A 14,843-nucleotide genomic window follows, 5' to 3' on the forward strand; every position below is an offset into this window, starting at 1 on the left:
CAGTTGGACGAATCAATTTATATATATGTACCTACTCCCTTATGCAATAATTCTTAATAAAAATTGCAGTATAAACGTTGCCAGTAATTTTAGCAAGAAATCTGAGGTACCTGAGCTAAATTTACCAACTTAGTCAACTCATGCTTCTTATGGACATTAAATATAACATTCTTATACAATAATTCTTAAAAAAAATTGCAGTATAAATGTTACCAGTAATTCAGTAATTTCAGCAAGAAGTCCAAACTTCATGAGTCAAATTTCTTGGTAGTCCTAGTGTTAAGAAATAATAAACTCATCAGGTGACAATGCTTTTTGATGAAATAAAAATAATAGCCAAATTTGAAGAACACTTTCTCGAAAAATACAGGAAGTCCTGCAGCATCAACAACATTATTATCAATACAGGCTACCATTTGAACTCTATCTGCTTCTTCCAATTTTTCAATAACAACTTTGATTACCGACCAGTCAACGAACCATGCCAAGAACACGAATACCTTATGGTCCCTGAAGGATCTCTCTGGAATGTTAACGACCTCTTTTCTGTCCTCATCTGTAAATATTCAAACCAATGGGTAGTTGCAAAACTCTGTAGTTGGTGGACAATGAGTCTAAACATCGGTCTCAAACAAAATCGAGAACGTTACACAACAAACTGAGAATTACATTCCGAGTCTAATGCGCACGTGCAAGGCATGGCAATTGACACCTTAGCATCGATCACACGTGTTATCTTACTGCAGGATCGAATCTTTAGCAAGACAGTTCACACAAACATCGATCAAGTATTTATCATTTTAGGTGTGTTTTCTTTTCCAAGGTCTGATTCGATCAGACGCAAATATAATAATTACATCAGGTTTCCATGACTATCCATTTGCTGCCAGCAAAACCTTCGACGCTCCCGCAGGCTGTATCGCTGCAAATAAATAACTAGTTCCCTTCCCGATGCAAAATCGCACCACAGATGAAATCTGCCGGGTCGTTTTGAACGGTTCTGCCGGCTGGACGCCTTCAGATGTTATCTGACGTAGTCCTGGATGGCTTTGCGCTTAGCAGTCTGTAATTAAAAAGCGTCCAGATGGAATCGTACTTGAGAGAGGTTCTTTTCGCGAATCCAGCATTGGAATCACTCGTTACTTCTGGTATGGACGATTTCTAGTCGTTTGGTCTTATTGTGTGGCAAAATGTGGATCATTGAATCCTTGGACGATCATTTTGATGTTTTTCGTTGGCTGGGGATTGGCTTGAAAGTAGATTCTTTTATTTATTTATGTTTCCCATAGTAGATTGATTATTCTTTAATTTATATTAATTTGTAAACATAATAGTGTGATATTTTACTGAAGTTGAAGGTAGAAATATCGATCTAACAATAGACTCATTGTTTCACGGTTAAAAATCGTTCTAGTTTCGTTTTGCTGAAAAATCCTGTGATTAAACGGAAATAATAAATTGAAAAGGTCAAAGGATAAAATCAAATCAAAGGACCAAAGATAAAGATTAAACGAGGACTTCTTCAATTTCAGCTTTGGATTTACTGTCGCGTTTGATCACAGATCGCTTCTCAGCTTTTTTTAATGTAAAGTATATGAGTCATTTTATTTTTGATGCAAAGGGTTTTCAACTGCTGTTGTTCAATCTTTAATTAAGGACCTGTAAGCTTTTCTAGTATGTATCAACGTATGTATTGATTGATCATATTTCATGCTTATTAAATTATTTGAATTTTGAAATAAAGATCAACAAAAGTACGTTAAGTGTAACGAAATAATTGTTAATACGTCCTGTAATATCAGAACAGTCGAGTCAAGGGTACAGTTCGAGTTGCTAAGAGGATTAGATGCGTGATACGCTGAGAAAATGACTCGTGTAATTAGTACAAATGTCACTTTATTCTGATCGAGGATAAGGAAAAAAATGTGCAGAGAGAAGTCGAATGATTTATCGCAGATTGATTTAATGTGATCATACCTCTGTCGCAGGTGCAACGGTACACCTGCGATATAAAATCGCTTCTTTTTTCTTCTACAATATCTTTTATTAAAGATTCATTTGTGTCACAAAAACATGTCGTTCTGTGTATTCTATTAAAGGCTGTCAAATAAGTAACTGTCAACACGACTACAGTTTTTTAACTAATAAGGCAACATAATCGAGAAGCTCTTTTAATCGAAGAGAAAGTACCTGATGAAATATAAATTACATATTTTTATTAGACAATTTTCATTTTAAATTTGATGTTAACATACTCACATATTATCAAGGAAAAAAAGACTACAATTTTAGTCTTGGCTAAAGGTATTCTTTATCTCTACAAGAGCTTCCTCGAATATGTACCTATCGCAATCATTGTACATATAGTTGTATGTCACACAACTTAGGATCGCACTTGATCGCAATCGATCGTAGCTAGAGAAGAAGAATCGATCCTTACGCTGGAATCGAGGACCGAGTTATGGAAAACGATACTCACGGAGTCAATCAATCGTCCAGACGTATAAACAGTTCCAGTTATCGATTATCCCTGGCAAAAAGTAGTTAGAATTGGTAACCGGTATATCTAGCAGCAATCACGCCGCGAGGAATGCCCACGAATAGCCAGGCGAGCGTTTCCTACTGTTTATGCTTCATAAATAATTGAATTTAATGACGTGATGGCTGTAATTGGAGCGACTGGCACGATGACAGATACGAACATACAGTACTCTGCAAAAGTCCTCGACCACCTACCAAGGCACCACTTCGTTCCTCTTAAATTTCATTCTTTAACCCCACTGTGCTCCACAGGCGTCGCTACGGCGATGTAACTCGGTTCGGATTTCATTTACCATAACAGGTATTCGGTCACACAAATAAACGAATGGAATTCAGATTGAACGCGTTCATACATTTTTCTGGTAAGAATTATATTCTTTGAATATTTTTTAATACAATTTTACTTCTGCCAATGTTTCCTTAATATATAATATTAAAGAGAAATTCTGTTCTTCCTAAAATAATTCAGGCCATTGCATATTACATTATTGCCACAGATACTCCGAATCCAAAATCGGAATGTTCAACACACGATAAAGTTAAATCATTCCATAAATTAAATTCAATCATCCAGTCTTAAGTTACAAATATCAACAAATTTGACATTCATTCTTTTTGAAGCCATTCCTTATTCGAAATAAGTTTAGCACCTGAAGCTATTAATTATGACTTAAATACATACTGCTGCATTCTCTAAACCTTTTAGTAAACTTTCTCTCGTGTATATTTCGCTTATCAATTAAATTTGATCGCCCTATGTTAAGTTGAAAAATGTAGCAATCTCATAATTTATACTCCTCAAAGCCACGCCTAATTCGAATAAAGTTTCATCGTATCGCAAGATGGTTCAAGATTTTTGGCACGGAATAGCACAGGAACGCGCGCGAATATAGGGCGCGTATAAGTGGATGGCACAATCGCGCATAAATAACGCGGTGGGTCATCCAGAAACGCGCAGGTGCGGCTAAATTTTCGATGACTAACGATTCCGTCGAGCATCGGCGGCGATGTAGGTGCTAAGAGGCGGTGGAACAAAGGGGAATTAATTAACACCTTCGCCAGCTGCGTTCGACGAACGTCGGGCGGCGCCGCGGCGATGATCATCGAAGCCTGGTCCGTCACGGAATTCCGTTGAAAAGTGAAATCATCATTGGGGCAACCTTTCGAAATCCTAATCCGCGGAAACGCGATCGCTAATTACCCGTCTCGCATAGAGAATGATTATAATTACCCGCTTTTTGCTCGTCCGGTCGCCATACGAAACGATATGGCGCAACGAGGCATAATTTGTAAAACCACTCTCGACGTTAATTCACGTTCACTGGTCCCGATCGTGGCAATTACGCATAGAAATCAAACAGGCGATGTTTCGAAAGAAAATCAAATAGTGTGGTGTTTTTTTGTTGCTGTGATAAAGTATTGGGTAGTTTGTCGAGTTTAACATGTAGTGGGTGTGAGAACGACTAGGCGCATCCTTAATGCAGTCGACTCTTCAGAATAATTTGATATAGTGCGAACATAAGTTTAAAAGGCCTAGGATACTGTTTGCAGATACCAGTATGGACCATCCTTTATAAATGTTACAAATAAAGATCTCAATTTTTAGTATATATCTCAAAACGGATTTACTGCAAAAAGTGTACTTATGACGTGACATTTAAAGGTTGAACTTTAATTTGTAAACGTGCATTCGTGTATTCATATGTACAAGAGGAAGTTCATCTATCTAAAAAAATCGAAAGGTGCTCTAAATTTTGGAGCTGCAATCAGGGTTATCATTCCCAGATCATAAAAAGGAATACTTAATAAAATGAATAAAATTCTGCACCACTATTGGCGTAAATAATAAGTTTTTATAATATCCAGAACTGCCAATTAACACCATGCCTAAATATTTTTCCAGTAACACTACATGAAAGATATCAATCAGAGCTTTAACAAACCTCATAATATAAAGAAAAGATGAATCAAGTTGCATTAGATTACCACTGAGCAATTTGAAAAATATTACCAACATTTAGCTTCCAATAACTGATTTATTCTATCTCAACCGTACGGTTGGCAACTCTACAAGCAGTGAAGACGAATAAAAAGTCCTTCGAGATAATTTAATTTAAATTGTTTCCTACTTCCGCCGTTTCATCCCTTTTCCAATACATCAACGTGCGGATTGGACAACGAAAAAGGCTATCGCGATAAATTTTCCAGTTTAACGGCGCGAACACCGCCACCTGTATCTTGAGAACGTCACGAATTTACGATAAAATCACCTCGAAACACTTTATCGTTTGCGTTACTCGATACCAGTGCCGACTTCAAACGGAAGCACCTGAACAGATTTATGCCGCTTTTCTTCGCGCGTTGCCTTCCCTTTTAATTGCGACGGTCGTAACTGCTAACGTAAATTAGCACTGAAAGCAGTTCCGCGAACTACAAGCTGGATATTACGGCATCGTTGGCCAGTGCAAGTTTAATTACGACGGGAAGAACATCGCCTAATAAGACCTCGCCATTCCTGCTTTAGGATCGAGCTCCTCCTTAACCGATCAACCTTGTCATTTTCGGTACTATATCATGCATTTTTAACGGTATATTAAAACGATCTGTCACGGTAATATCGAGGCCTGAACCTTGACCATATTTAAATTTTACTGGGAGAATATTACTTTGAGGTGTTGATTATTAATAGAAAAATGAGAATTTTTATCTACTGCGCAGACTCTTCGGAGGAGATAAAACTCGTGTTTCTTTGGACCGAGAAGGAAGCTGTGTCTTGACATATTCGCGATCGCTAACGTGAATTTACGTCACGTCAAATTTTATTCGTGCTTAATTATTCGTAATTTTGTCAGTACCCGGTATTAGAAACGTAAAATATCTGTCGGTCGCGAATGTATTAATATGAAGTTGACTTTTGAAATGTAAAAGATGTCTATTCTTATTTACCTATTGTTTTCCTTTTTACTGTTACCATTTCTTTAAATCTTTGTTTCTTTTATTATATATTTTTAAATGAAATTAAATGTTAATCAAAGATGTACCACCTTTTAAAATTCAGGATTTTATGTCATATACAAATTCAACATTTCTAGCATGCAACACAAGAAACATATTACATATTTAATTTTGATGACTTGTTATTTTATGACATGTATGGTTAATACAATATTTCTCAATAAAGTAACAAGTCATCAAAATTCAATATGTGATATGTTTCTTGTGCTGCATGCCAGAAATTTTAAATTTGTATATGACATATATATGAATAAATTGAACATCATAAGTAGACAACCAAAAATTAACACGTTGAATGCGTGAATTAAACGTTGTCCATATATGGATGACAGAGTTTTTCACTAAGGAACTTCAACAATTAATTTCAAAAGCTAAATGTTAATGAAAACGAATCTGGGTAGAATTCGTAAATTTAGATGAAAATACGAAAATAATTAGTATGACAAATATTAGATTCTATAGTTTTAAATTGGCTCGACAGAAATTTTTTAGTCCTGTAGACATTTCCATGTGAATCAGTCCGACAATCGACGTGTTAAATGTGTACCTATAGGTAGATACTGGAATTAAAAAGCCTACAAACAGACTCGCGGTAGATAAAATGATAATTTACTTCGACGTTTTCACGCAGCCTGTATCGAGCGCAAGCCAATGAAATATTGAAGCGATCACGTAGACGTCTATTTTCCAGAACTGATTACAGAGATGCCCGTCGCTTCTGTGTCGATTCATAAACCGCATTCGCACCGTTCTGTGCTGTTTGAGCAATGCGCGAGCGCTCGCTGTTGCGTTCGCTTTACATTAATCGCTCGGCCAAACGTATCGCCAACTTGGAGAACGCGATTTCCTCCAAGGACGTACTAGCCCGTACTAGCGCTAGTTCCATACCATTTGTCAAACAAATTCCACGCTTGGCTGGCCTTTAAGGCTCAGCATTAAATCGAGGGTGCGCGTAGATATATCGGCGGGATACAAGACAATCATTCGATACGTTCGCGGCGCAAGCTGGATATTTACCAACGATTCGCTTCTTATTTCTGTGACGTTTCGGACCTGGTACCTGTTCGGAGATAACCGCAGTCGCGCTTGATCTAAACGCGTATCGAATTCCTCAAGAGTCCGAGTCGACTCGTGCACGTTCATGTCGTCTTGGAATGAATGGGAAAAGCAGTGGTTGAATTGTATCAAAGTAGGAATTACTGGAGTTATATCTTTAGATGGATTAAGATTCCTTTCAGGCGATGCCGTGAAACCCGTGTGCCCCTGAAATGTAGTCTTGTTTCGTATTTATCTTTGTAGAATCGTATTGTACATGTTTTTGGTCGTCTGTAATTAATTCTTGATCATCGTAATTTATATCTGTATCTATGTACTTTTTTTGAATATCTTTGAGGGATAGTTGTTGCCTCAATAAAGGCGGCGAATGATTCGTGTCGTTATATCGAGGGAGAAATCATTGTATAGAGGGATTAACATACTCAGAAAATGTCTGTCGCCTGTCATTCCTTAAATATGTAATTTGTTAAGCATATTTTGTTTAATTCACATCTCCTTTGAATTCGTTGAGTATAGGTATACCTGTGATCTCAAAACATCCTGAAGCCTAGTGTCCTACACCATGGCAAAGTCAAGTTATCGTCTCTGGATCATAAAAAAAAGAATATATAAAACTTTCTTTAATCTTGAAAAATTATTTCTACCTATACACCCACGAATTAATTAATAGGAAAGCTGAGAATAATAAATACTAATTTTGTCTTTGAACCTAGGATATTACAGAACAGTAAACTCTTAAGAAGTAAATATTTTTAAATTATAGAGCATGGAGCTCAAATATTTTGCCAGGCACATCGGACCCCAATTACAGATCAGGAAGTGGCGTATAGTGAAAAATGATATAAATACAAACCATGTAGGCTTCATGGGACTTTCGTGGAATTAAACGTGAGAAACATCATCGAACTTTTTATTTTCTCCGAGGAAGAAGGATCGATGTACGATTTTCCTGAATAAATTGAAGGTAATATCCACCTCAGAGTACAGTCTGACAGGAGTACGGTTGGCAATCCTGTCCGTGGGACACCGTCGAACGGTAACCGCGACGATATCGGTAATGGCACAACAATAACGCCCACGGGCCTCAGGGAAGCAATTATCCGTGAATGAGTCCTACGCGAGGACGAAATTAACCGACAAACAGCGAGGCGATCGAAGGCGCGGAAAACACGTGAGATCGCGTCACGTGTCGGACAGCATCACGCCCGTCTGTGACTTGAAACCGAAGTAGGCTGGAGTCCTTTGCGCGAACGCAGGGCGAAACGAGCGCGTCGAAGGGACCGCGGTGAGTTGCGAAGTCCCGCGCATGAATTATGTTAAATCGACGCCAACCAGGTGTGCCGGGAACGAGCGTCCACGTGTGCTTGCATCATCGGAACGTATAAATATAGATCGCCTCTCGATCGCACCATGGTGTTCGCCAAATAACGACTACGATTACGATTAATTCGTTAAAATAATGTATTCCTTGCGAATTAATTCCGAGGTAATGAATGCAAACCCTGACTTCTCCATCTATGCTGTGTTTCTGTGTGTCTTGACGATTACGAAGAATTTTTTAGTTGTATATTCGTACATACAAAATGGAGTTACACGCGTTTTATTATGGAGGAATTTTAAACAGATTGGACAGTCCAGTTACTACAGAGAATGTCGTTTTCGGGAATTAATCCTGAGGTAATGAATGCGGAACCTAAGTTTTCATTTTTCGTTATGTTCATGTGTACTTTGAAGACTAAAAAGATTCTTTTAAATTTTATATTTATGCGTTAAAAGTGGTAATTTGTTACAAGGGAATTTTAAAGAAGATTAATTTTACAGTGGTTGAAGCACTTAGCCTTATAAAGATAAGCCTTAAAATTTATTCATTTTTAGCACATAAATATACGTAAGTAGCTAAAAAAAATTGTTCTTAGCTTTCAAGATACATGTAAAGATAATGTAAAATACAGTCTGTTACTCATTCGCCACTACCTACTATCAATACGAAATTTATACTACATGATTTTTCCTATGTACTTTTACTTCAAACTATATGTTCTCTGTACTTGAACATAATATATACTAATATCTCACCAGATCTTTACTAATAAACTTACATTTAATATACAAAATCATTTAACTCTTTGCGGCACAGGAATTCAGGTCATAAAATAGACCCATGTTGCACAGGAATTTTAATGCGTTTTAAATCAAACAAAATTTTTATATTTTTATTAATAAAGGTATCACATAATGTAACAAAATAAATATAATAACAAAATAATATAAAATAACATAATAATAAATAACATAATAATAATAACATAAAATAACAAAATAATAATTATTTAATCGAATTTGTTGTTAGCTGTCCCACCGTGCCACATAGGTTTATGAATGGTACTTATTAAAGCACATATTTTTCCCAAAGTACAGGGGGACCTTACACACAGTACAAGACCATCGTGTTCGATGGAAAGAAATATTATCGCAATAAACCTTCCACTTACAACAATTGTTGAACCGGTATTAGCATGTTAAAAGTTGCCAACATAAGTGCATACATTTGTAACATTGGATGAATATATTACCAACTGCTTTACGTAACTAAGATGAAATATAAACCTATACACATGCAGCTATTGCAAAATTTCGAGGTGGGATTAAAAATGTCCCACTATGCATTACGGTCCATCAAAAAGGTGGGACACTTTTAATCCCACCGTGCCCCACCCAATGAGTTAATAAATAGAATTGTTCACGTGAGAATTAGTTTCCAGAATATTATTTAACCCACTAGGATGACACCTACACCTCAAGGATTTAAACGACAGGGAATGGAACGTCAAAAGTGACAAAACGAGGAACGCGAATGCTTCGGTATAATTTGAAACGCAAAGATCCAGGTTGAAGCGTCGTCATCCGAGCCGCGATCCAAAATCGGATTAAAGGGAGTCTATTTTAATAAGATGACATTTCAGAAGTGTTTAGTGAAATCCAGCGCGATGGATATGCAAGATTCATGAAAGAAGAATTCGTTGTATCTAACACTCTCGACGGTGCATACATATGTATATGTGAAATGACATCTCGGAGCTCAGTTAACGGGAAAGTCCCTTTCCCTTCCACGTCATCGTCGACCAGATGGATTTATTCCACATTAATAACCTCGTATCCTACCTTGTCGTATTATACTTTATGATATGTATCGTTAAACTGTTAGAAATGAATATCGAGGCAAGTTATTCAAATGTCGAGTGAAACTTGTATAAATTGAATTTACTTGCAAGATAGTTCTGAGGACTAATCATACTGAAATTATTATTCATTTTTCTATGCACAACACGAAACGTAGAGTGATTTAATGAACACTTCTAATAAGAGTTCTTATCGTTAGTAGTGTTATGTGTAGCATTTAGTAATATTATTTTGTAACGTTTAATACTACACTATTTACAGAAAACTTGACAATATTAATATGATAAGTTGTTCAGTTAGTATTTTAAATAAAATTCTTACAGGAAAGTGATCAAGAAGATATTAAAATTCACTCTCCATACAAAAATTGCCTTATTTTATAACTCCTATGACGAAATAATTTTTTCTTTACCAAAATAAGAGGGACCCAAAAACTTCTAAATACTTTATAATATGAAATATATTAACGAGGTGGCGTTTTCAACATTGAAATGATTTGAATGTAGAGAAATATACAAAATGTATTGTACGTGGGCGGTGGATGGATACTTTTGTATGTAACTGTACGTACTTTTACATGTAAGCACGATACAGACATTAAATAAATGAATAACAATTACACCCGGTCGAGAGAGTGATCAGAAAAAGAGGAGGAAGGGCGGAGGGAGCTTTCTATGGCGCCAGGACAGTCGACGCAGATTTCCATAGACCTTGGACCCCGGTTGACATTTATTTCACTTGTCTTTTGAATCAGCTATAGCGATCTTCACGATTTCTCGCGGCTACATAAATCAACGAGGGAATAGCGACGATCGTTCCGTCGTGTGGCGACCTTTCGGTCGGGCATACAGGCTCGTTTGCAGAATTTATTGTCTTACGTCACGCGGGGGCTTGTGTTTATTACGTCGAAGATCGATTTTTCCTAGCCGACGCGACGGCTTCGTGACGGAGCTCCAATTGTCGATCGTCGTGCCATAATCGCACAATTAGGGCCCCGGACCACGGTCGACCCGCGGCTGACCGCTGATACCTTTCAGAGTCGCTGCTCTATTAAAATTCCAATATTCTCGAATAGATGTTCCTGTTGCCAAGAGCAGCGGAAAGGTGTGAGGTTAAACGATCAACAGACGATAAGGCTAATGAGCTATAACGATCCTTTCTCCATTTTGCCCGTGCCCCAGCTCGCCACGCTGTTAACCTTTATCCGCCCGCAATTTTCAGAGCCCTTGTTATATCTCGGCTTTCTCTGCCCGTTATTGCCTAATTTCTAACGACACGCCAGCTGAATCCGTATTCCGCACCTTTCAGCCGATAATTTCACACTTTGGCGAAATCTGTTCGCTCGAACCACTCGTCTTTGCCGATTTCATCGACGCCCATGAGACGCTGTTAAAGAGACTCGTGTCTCGTGTCAAAAAATGAGCAGTTTTGGGGATCTTTTTGGAGAATAACCAGGCGAGATGTTGAGTTAAAACATTTTGTTCTTATTAACCCTTTCAGACCTGGTGTCCATAATTCATGACACAAAATTTACAAATTACCGACACTCTTAGGATTTATTTTTAATTTTTTTCATATCAATTTTGGTCCAAGTTAATCCTAAAAATTAAATTATATTAGTACGAGAAAATAATAATTCAAGCTTGAAAGGATTAAGACACTTAAGGAGGTTGTACATGAATATTTGTGTGCAATATTCTTTGAAAGTAAACGAGATGTTAAATAAGTTCTGGGGATGTTTACTCGTCAACTGAAATTATTCGTCGCTCTTCGTCAGAGACGATGTTCATCGATTCAGCTATAAAAGAAATAATCAATCATTTTGGTAGCAATCTTTGACGTCACCCGAGGTACATTCATATTGCAAAACGATTCGATTATCACACGTAAAGTGTAACGTTCTCCGAGATCGCGTTAACGTATCACACGTTCTAAATTCTTGCGCTAGATCTGGAATACCCTGCGAGATCAAAGCGCAGCGAATCGTTGATTGTCCATCTGAATCGATACAGATTTTCCCAGGGAAGAAAGTGGGAGTGTCTCAAGACCAGCTGGGTTTGGCCTGAATTTTTTGCATTTATTCCAGCCAGCTTTACAGCTCTGTCCCCGGTCGACTGTCGTTCCTCTTTGAATACTCGCTTCGCGTCGGACAGTCGTTGCGAGCGGTATATTACAAATCGTCCCGTAAATTACATTCTTTCCCCGTGCCCGCCACGGGGCACAAAGGGGGAAACGACATACGACGAAGGTGTCGATGCTAGTAGTAACAATAAGAGTTACGCGACGTCTTTTAATGCCGATCAAGACGAATGGCGCGTAACCGATAATTATTGCCGATCGCGTCGCTACCACGGGGAATAATTGAATAGAATCCCTCCTCTCCCCTTTTACTTCTGTCCTGCCCCCCCTCCCCCCATTACCATAATCATATTATTTCAGCGCATTCTAGGCGCGTGTAGGCCGGTCACGAGTGGGATAAACGAACGGTACTCTCCGCCGATGTCGATACGGACCACTGGAATTCCATCCTACGGCACTAGGTGAAGGAAACCCGTGGAAACACGTGGGAAATAGCAATGGGAAACGCGGTTACCTGCATCGACGGATCGTCGAATGCTATTTGCCGGCCATTGGTAGTTTTCCATGTGACCTGTGCCCGCGATACACTCCGTGACAAAAAGATATCGTTCTACCTTCCGTGCATTGATGTATTGAACGTAGCCTGAATGAACCACTAATTTCATTGTAATAGAATTTAATAGTCAATGTAGGCGTGAGTTACTGCTATTTAGAACTGTGTAGGTTTCAACTCCTCGGTTAGGGTTGCTTCGATAATTTTAGTTTGATTCTCTTGTCGTACTGGCATCAATATTAAGAGTATGAAGGTAAGTATTATTGTTTGAGGGTGCTAGGCACTAATTTTATACAAAATTGTGAATTAAAACTATTATAAAAAAATTAGAATCTAACTAGAGTACACATTCAGAACGTAAAACATTAATTTACGTAGCTATATACCATAAGGTGTAAATAACAGAATATTTTTTTAAATTTTTGTACACTGAACTTGTGGAAGTATTAACACGAAACCCACTACGATCGGTCAAATGAAAGTTTCCAAACTTTTCTATACAGTGCTTATATACGATATATAAATGATATACAATTGTTTCATGCATTATTCAGTTTAGTACCACGTGGAACATTTTTTCATTCAGTTAAAAAAAAGTTGTTTTAAGTCTAGACATTTGTTCGATTTCAGTAGAAATAGGTACAAATGAAACCTCGATAGGTTTAATGTTAAAGGAAGCTTAGAAATATAGAAAAGATAGAAATATGTATGTACTTATTATTCGAAATAGTAGTGCTTGTTACTCACTACCTGTGTTTTCACTTCGTCTGTTTAATTCGCGAGAATCTACTGTAATTTTATATAAAATCCAAGAACACACTTTTAATTGATTAAAACAAGTTGAATACAACCATCTATTGTTCATGTATGCTATCACAATGCAGTTACAATATCAATTTCAATTTCAATTTTCATCGAATAAATAACGAACCAAAACCTGCTTATCTTTCATTTGTTTATCTTTCAGTCGAGTTTCTATTTAATTAAGAACGTTGCCCACTGTCTGACTGCTTGCCACAGTCTTCGGGTTCGTCATGCTCGTATGTATAACTTGCGCTCAGTTGCCCCTTGCAGGTCTGTTACTATTATTACTGTTGTTATTAGTGCAACTCGCGAAATACTGCTCGGTGTTGGTCTAAACTTGCAGTCGGAAGCTTTTCCAGTAATTCTAAGGCAAACGAGAAGTTTCGACTATGCTCCGATGCAAATTCCAATATAGTAGTTGTGTATAGATCATACAACTATGCTTGCCTGATATTGTGTTCTCAGCTTATTTTACCTTGAACTATTCAAGCTCTTGGTAAAATTAACGTTGGTCGTTCATTTCAGCTTCTGAACATAGAAAATAATGTACTTCGAGTTTAATCTCCATTGTATACAATGGAAATGATAACTTCTATGTATAGATTTAATTTTCACGTTTCGAAACCACGTTTACCAACATTACATTAGTCCGTCCGCTAATCAAAGGAAAATTTTTATATCATTTTTATATCAATGTATATACTTGTCACATGTAAATTAAATTATGTCTCAGATGTTGTTTTTGAATGGATAAATTGGTGCCATTTTCGTATTCCTCTCATAATGTTTCGCAGATACCTTTGTTAAGAAATAATTTATCGAAGAGCTTTTGTATGTGTGTATCGATCAAATTAATATTTAATTTAATGACTTGGATTGTTACAATCTAAAATTACATTTTTTTAAGTATTAATCATGCAATAAAATCCAGAACAAGCTTCAGTCCTTGAAACGTGTTACCAAGGAAAGGCATCCTTCCTTCACGAACCATAAGTTCAAGGAACTGTCCACGAATTTACGGCCTGTCGCTCGCGACAATTATTCGGTTCTGGACGTAAACACTGATATTATGCCACGTCAGGCCACAATTACCGCTAATTCCAACAATATTTGCCGCAAGACTTACCGAAACCGTTGTTTTTGCGGCGCACCGAACCGTGGTGTATACTTAGTAATTACTTCCCACACGGTTATTGCGAAAATGATCATCCGCTTAGTGAAAGTAAATACACAATTCTAACAATTTCTTTCCTTCGTTTGTATACTAATACCGAAGAACCAATCGTGAGATACATGCCCGTTTACCTTTGACAAATTATCAGAATCGTGAAAAGTCACGCGGATAGTGATTACTGATTAGCTATCGCCAATCAACGTGATCACAATGTCTTTTTAATAGACATGTTCTTTATTCGATTTAAATTTTTTATTAACGTCGCACTCTTAGAATTTTTAATTCAGCAAAATAGAGTACTATTCCTAAATAAAATTAAGACATACCTTCATGTGAATTACAATGGAAGTCAATAAAATATCATTTTCATTCTTTTGGTTAAAACATACTATTAATTCTACATAATACAAAGACTCCTGTGCTATTTTTAGTTTTACAGTT

The 14,843-nt window shown here is 37.2% G+C and overlaps 1 protein-coding gene across 2 annotated transcripts in view; it reads left to right on the plus strand.

The window, feature by feature from the left end:
• The first annotated feature begins 1,678 nt into the window (after positions 1 to 1,678).
• LOC128894563 (dipeptidase 1-like) overlaps positions 1,679 to 14,843 on the plus strand; it is a 756,062-nt gene continuing 742,897 nt past the window's right edge. For both annotated transcript variants that reach the window (XM_054156396.1, XM_054156397.1), the window contains exon 1: positions 1,679 to 1,690. The gene's annotated coding sequence lies outside the window, so the exon portion shown is untranslated. The remainder of the gene's footprint in view (positions 1,691 to 14,843) is intronic.

This window comes from Hylaeus anthracinus, unplaced genomic scaffold (genome assembly GCF_026225885.1).
Source record: "Hylaeus anthracinus isolate JK02 unplaced genomic scaffold, UHH_iyHylAnth1.0_haploid 4, whole genome shotgun sequence".
In the NCBI taxonomy this organism is placed as follows: Eukaryota; Metazoa; Arthropoda; class Insecta; order Hymenoptera; family Colletidae; genus Hylaeus; species Hylaeus anthracinus.